The 7,103-nt window shown below is 33.0% G+C and overlaps 1 protein-coding gene across 3 annotated transcripts in view; it reads right to left on the reverse strand.

Moving 5' to 3' along the window:
* The window catches only part of LOC145297609 (ras-related protein Rap1), a 161,783-nt gene extending 158,673 nt beyond the window's left edge, over positions 1-3,110 (reverse strand). The window contains exon 1 of one of the 3 annotated variants that reach the window (XM_080143671.1): positions 2,895-3,110. The gene's annotated coding sequence lies outside the window, so the exon portion shown is untranslated. The remainder of the gene's footprint in view (positions 1-2,894) is intronic. The other 2 variants (XM_080143670.1, XM_080143672.1) reach the window with 2 other exon arrangements.
* Positions 3,111-7,103: the final 3,993 nt, after the last annotated feature.

Here is a 7,103-nt window from a genome sequence, read left to right on the forward strand (position 1 = left end):
TTTGACTTTCTCTTATGCAAGAGAATTTGTAGAATGATCTTTACCGGCAAATAAAAAAAAAAAAAAAAAAAAAAAAAAAAAGACAATATTAATATACGAGGTGAAATATTATCAATACTATAAAAACAAGTCAAGAGTGTATTTTTATTCAGATTATTCTATACGAGTAAGTGCTGAAATAACGTTTTCAGAAATCCATTCTTAACATGAGGATGGGTGCTTTGCAGTCGCGTGCACCGTAAAAAATGAATTTAAACTTTAAAATCCTATCTTAAAATAACATGGTTGGTATTGCGCAGAAATACCGATTATTCTTAGTGGCCAAATCATATTTATAACCTTTTGATCGAGGTAACCTTCGACCTTCTTAGAGTGCACCTTTTCCGGACTAATCCTGCTCTTACATACAAGGTTCGAAAAAAAAAAAAAAAAAAAAAAAAAAAAAAAAAGCACTTCCAGATCAGCCGAAACGTTGTGAATAGCAAGATGGGAATAGTAGTCTGAATAACCAAAAGATTATGTCACTAAAACCAAATCAGTAAGGTGCACAAATCTCTTAAAAGTTAGAAAGTTAAAATTCAGAACTAAAAGAGCAAACTAACTGGCATGATTGCATTGTCAAAGTTTCCAATTTCCTGAACACGAGTTTAATTTTGTGTGGTCGGGTAGACTATCGGGTGTTTTAATTCATCATGGATCCCAAAATAAGAGATTAGATCATTCCCACAATTACCAATCTATTGTTTGTGGTGTAATGCTTAGTGTGTAGTTCTAGGAGGTCCAACCTCCCAGGCACTTGCCCTCTACTCTTTGAGAAGTAAGCGCCTGCGCCTCTGCTGGGGAATGCCAACGGGGTTGCACGAACATCTTTCTTTTAGGGTCAGGGTGCTCCTAGAGAGCGCTAGCACTTCAATTCCACTTTCTGACCCTATAGTGTCAAATCTCTAACTTGGAGATGAATAAATAAATATCAACTCGTGTCTAATGCACAGATGATCGTAAACATATATATATATATATATATATATATATATATATATATATATATATATATATATATATATTGGAATCTTAAGATTTTTGCAATCGACTAAAAATTGACAAATTGAAATCAGGAAAAGAAACAAAAAAATGAAACCATTATTAAAGCATACTTGACCTTTTGGTCAGAGTTAAAACGAGAATAGAAAATAAATCGCTTTTATTAGACTTAAAATAGGGGTGTGGTAAAATTATAAATCGTTCAACGTTGAGTAAATTTGTTCTGTTTTTTTGTTTTTAAATTAAGATTTAAAAAGACAATGTTTATATTTAGTTATGGAATAACCATGTTTAATAGAGCCAGTATTAAGTTTAACCATTTAAAAACTTGTTTTTCAGAATCCCACATTGTTCATTTCAAACTACGCCATTCTAACAAAATTATTTGATTTCTAGTTTTAAAATTACATGGAGAATATAGAAATTGCAAAACAAAATATTTAAATAATTGAGTATGAATTGCTTCAAGAAGGCCTTTTCCACTCCACTCCATGTATTTGTTTTACAAAAATTTTAATTTCGATATATCGCCCTTCCCTGTATCTGACAGGAAAGTACCTTTAAGTTAGAAAAGAATTTAATACTTTTTGCTATAAAAAAAAAAAAAAAAAAAAAAAAAAGGGGGGGGTCAATATAAAAATTCCACATTTATGTAATTTTTAGACAACAAATCGAATAATTGTACAAAGTGACATTTGCTTTTAAATAGAGAATTTGGGACGCTTCAAACGAACAACAAAAACAAAGTTTGCAAGTAAATTTAATGAGGACAATGAAAATAGTTTCCTGTCGACAAACCTTTTAACTTTATTCTAATTTCGAAAATAAAAGTTTGTTTTCTGTGTAATAAATACATGACGTAGTTTTAGAGTGGTCAATGTTTTATTTTAATTATGGCTAGATTAAAACAGGGAAGACACATTTGTTTATGAAATTATAAATAAAATTCCTTTCTGGTGACAGAGCAGAACGCAGATAATTTGGAAATTTTTAGGCTTTTATTTACAAAAAAAAAAAAAAAAAAAAAAAAAAAAATTACAAAACGAAAGTTGACATAAAAATTAATAAATAAACACATGGTATCTTCCAGTAACTTAGTTTATTATTTTCATAAAAAGAATAGTGCCTTAAAGCAGAGAAGGTACCGTGTTGAAATGGCGTTATTTAGAAATCCATTCTTAACATGGGGAGGGTGTTTTCGAACTATTCTATACTTTCACCTAACAATTTAACATAAAACGTCAAAATACTATGTATTAAAAAAAGCACTGAAAACTATTTAAAAAATTATCTTGTCTCTCCAAACCAATTAACTTTGTTTTAACAATTTAAAACATCAAGTATTTATTTAAGCCGGCGTTGCTCAGATAGAGGGCAGAAGAGAGAAAAACTCAAAATATAGTTTAGTTTTGTCTTATTTTAATGCTTCATTAATAGTAAATAAAAAAATATTTATCAAAGTTACGCATAGAAGAGAAACACGAGACCTTATTGATGGGTTTATGAAGACTGGGATTAAAAGTTAATTTCGAGTAGGACTTTATTTTATTTTTATTTTTTTTTTTTTCTAAGTCTTTATTTTATTCGCCGGTACAAAATAAAAAATAAAATACGAACAAACATTTATTTTTCGCTCAAAAAAACAAACAAAAAAAAAATAATCAAAACAAATTTCCAGAGAGAACAATACGAATAATAAAAATAATAATGGTGCTTCTTTAGAAGTGACTTCGTGGTAATAGCGAGAGAAAAAAAAAATGTTACAACTCTTCTATAACAATATGGACAAGATTTCCGATTGGAGTTTCATTTGCAAAAGAATCCATCGACGCAATAAACTGTTGGTGCCTTACCTTTTGTTTACAATTTCACAGTTAGAATCTACTTTAATGGTCGGAGTGTAAAATAGGAACCGAAATCCTAGAAAACAATGAAAATAATTTCTTCGACGGCGGCGGTGTCGTCTCTTCTTCCCAACCTTGAGGAAGTGAGCAGCCCAACTGCGATGACGTCACACTCCACTCGAACTCTTTACTATATTTGGAAATTATTTCCCCGCCAGCTCACCCTCCACTCGGGTTGCTTACAAAACGAGCAACCGGGGAAACGAAACTGGACATACAACGGTTTATAGATATATTTATAAGAATAACTGAATAAACAAACAAACAAACAAATAAATAAATAAGTTCTCTTAAGGATAAGCGGTATTGTAAAAATCTATTTATTGTTATAAAGCTATTTGCGAAGGGATATTGAACCTATTGTGTTTGCAAGGTGTGTTACATTCATTCAGCTGTTTCTCTCTCTCTCTCTCTCTCTCTCTCTCTCTATATATATATATATATATATATATATATATATATAGTCATTCGCATACAGTACTGTTTCACTGTATCACAGCACATCAGTGCGGCTAGACAGGCAACTACCTCAAACCAAGTTGGAAACCCGGCCGCCCAAACGACAGTCACGGCTTCTAACCACTACGTTATTTGGCTGCTGTTGTGCAGGTAGTGAATCAACAATCTTTTGACATCGTCCAAATGACTAAGCTCGATTTATTTACACAAGGAGCATCGCTTAATACGCTAATGGCAATTTGTATATCGCTTTCCAATATACTCAACCCAAGATAGGGAGCATTATAATCATCCACATACAATACTGTTTTGCCGTATCACAGCTCATCAGTGTGGCTAGACAGGCAACTACCTCAAGCCAGATAACACGTGAGAAATATTTGGAATCAAGTCTCCCCTTGCTGTTATTTTTGATCATTTGAAACCATAGCAACAAGTTTTAGCCTCCTCTCCATCAAGGCCAGAAGTTTTGGGGAAATATCAGATATTTTGTAATTCATATGCAAAACTCGAAAACAAATGACTATGATTGAAACATTTTATGGCTGTAAAAAAGTACCAAAAATAGGCTCTGGATGATGGATGTTCCCCTTAATGTGCAACCTGTACAATATTAATTTTGTACCCTTCTCTTATTGCCCCCCCCCTCTTCCCCCAACATGAGCCTGCTGGACTACTTCGTTTGGTCATACGTCAATGTTTATCAAAAAGTGCTCACTGACAAGCAGAGCATACTAATAGTAGTGTGTTTGTTTACAGAAACGTTATTGGCTACATACGTGCATACATGTTTCTGCTGCAACTCCTTCAGAGAAGCAGTGTCTTTAGACCTAATCTTCCTTTTTCGAAAGGAGTTACAACAGAAACATGTATGCACAAATGGAGCCAATAATGATCAGGAATATTCAGAGGTAAAACATCCAATATATTTAAGTTGATTACATAAAATTATTTCACATACAATCGCTTAATTAAAGTTTAAATTGAAAAGGCCAAATACCATCGTTCAATTGTGCTCTAAATAGAAACATTTATTTCAAACGTGCCCCTGTCATATCAAAGAACCTACTGTTGATTTTATACGCTTAACCTTTCTGCTTGTGGAGTGATAATGACTTGGATTAAAGCTTAAAATGAAAACGTCAAGTGTAATGGTTCAATTGGGCTTTAAACATAAACATTCATTTTAAACATGCCCCTGTCATTTCACGTTAAAATCGCCTATTCCTTCTTGCATTGGATTTTTTTCGATAATTGATTATCGATACTTATAAAAGACATTCTAATACAATACCAATCTAAGAACACTGCCAGATACATAAAGTACATTTGTGTGAAATTTTTAAAAATCGGTCCAGCCGTTTTGGAGTTAGTAAAGAATGAACACACACACACACACACACACACACACACACACACACACACACATAACACAAAGTTCTTTATATATATATATATATATATACAGTGGCTCCAAAAAGAAAGTTCGCACATGTCATTTTTTCAAAAATCGCAAATTTAAGCTAAATTCTATGTAATTGTTTAAAAATCCTATACCTCATTTGATTCACCTTTTATTCCCCTATAATTTTTCCTGTTTGTATTTGACTTTTAATTAAAGTATTCTAGTGTTTATGTCAATTTAAAAAATTAACTTAAAATTGAGAAGGCAAAAAGAAACTCCACTGCAACAAATGAACATAAAGCCAGTGTAATATATCCACCTTTTAGGCAACAAAGCATCTCTAGTCGTAATTGTTGTTGTTCCAGGTTATTCAACGTAACATTTAATCCATATGCCTCGACTTTCTCTTAGTGATTGTCAGGAACTCATTAATCGAGAATTAATTGAGAAATCTGTTGCAGATTGTAATATGATGAGAAAACAATACGAATGACTGAACAAGAGCACTAAAACACAGGTAGTGTTCGTGATGCCACTAAATCTAGTCGTCCTAGAGTTACTTCTAACAGGGAAGACAATGCTATCAAGATTCACAGCCTCAGAAACAAATTCTAAATGGCTCTCCAAATAAAACAACAGTGTAATCTTGTTAAAAAGTGCTCTCTTTCTACAGTTAAGAACAGATTGAAAGAATTTAATTTACAAGGCTGTGTTGCAAGATGCAAGCCAATGATTTCTGTAAAGAACAGAAAGCACCGTCTGGACTTTGTCAGATGCAATGAAGATCATGACTCTTCATATTGGTCGAAAGTGATTTTAAGCAACAAAAGCAAGTTCAATAAGCTAGGCAGGGATGGTAGGCAGTACGTCCATTGAAAGAAGGATAAAGAATTTAATCTTAAGTGCACAGTTTCAATGCTGCAAGATGGTGGAGGTTCAGTTTTTGGTGTGGGGCGTTATTAGTGCCAATGGTCCAGGGCCTGTAGTTTGCTTGCAAGGTCAAATTAATTTGACCAAATACATTAATATGTTGACTGAGCATTTTCTACCCTACTTTAGCTGGAATTTAGATGATAATCCCATCTTTATGTAGGATAATGCTCCCATTCACACAGCTGACAATGCCAAGAGATTCCTTGAAGAGCATGATATTCCATGTTTGGATAGGCTTGCACAATCTCAAACCTCAATCCTATCGAAAATGTATGGCATTACGTCAAGCAACAGCTCCGCAATAAAATTTCAAATCTAGAAGAGTTTGGGACAAAAATTAAAGAGAAGTGGGATGCCTTTTCACTGGAGTATGGCTGCAGACTAATTCAAGGAATCCCCCAAAATTCCAGGCTGTTGAATTGAAGAAGGGATATGCTACTAAATATTAACTAGTTCATTGTGTTCTTGTTGTATTTGTGTTGCATTAATGTTCTAAAATTATATTTAAATAAGAGTTTCTTTTTGCCTTCTCGATTTAAAGTTAATTTTTTTAAATTGACGTGAACACAAAGATACTTCAATTAAAAGTTAAATATAAACAGGTAAAATTATAGGGGGATAAAAGGCGAATCAAATGAGGTATAGGTTGTTTAAACAGTTACATATAATTTAGCTTAAATTTGTGATTTTCTAAAAAATGACAAATGCGGACTTTCTTTTTGGCGCCACTGTATCTATCTCTCTCTCTCTCTCTCTCTCTCTCTCTATATATATATATATATATATATATATATATATATATATATAAAATTCTTGTGAGGTTTTATTGAAAAGAGTTAATTCAGAGATTCCTTACTGTGTTTATATAATAGTGCTCAATAACAAATAGAGCTAGATATTCGTTTTTTTATCTCTGCCTCCAACTTGTGTGTGTATGTGTGTATATGTGTGTATATGTGTGTATATATCTTATCTTCTTTTCTTATGTTTTCTTTTTTTTATTATATATAAAACTAGTGGGGGTGCCGGTGTTGCCCGAGTGTTTGGAACAAAAAAACAAAAAAAAAGTGTCAATAGACAGGCAGGCAGGCAGGCTCGAACTCATGACACGAAGGTGGGAAAGAAAGTGAAAGAAAAGCTGACATCTTACCGCTACTCTATGAAGCCATATGAAAGTGAAAAGCGTTCAGATTTAGCGATGCCAATCAAAAAGTTGACTTGCATAAATAAGTTAAGAATCGCGCAGGTGCAGAAATGAACGTTGGCTGAAGGTCAGTTTAGCTTTCCGCCGTTTCATTTATTTGTTTCCCCACGATGTTGGGGAAACCAAGCTCCCCTGAAAAAGGCGAAACTCTCAAATG

Source organism: Euprymna scolopes, chromosome 18, assembly GCF_053919585.1.
Source record: "Euprymna scolopes isolate OS-2025 chromosome 18, ASM5391958v1, whole genome shotgun sequence".
Lineage (NCBI taxonomy): Eukaryota > Metazoa > Mollusca > Cephalopoda > Sepiida > Sepiolidae > Euprymna > Euprymna scolopes.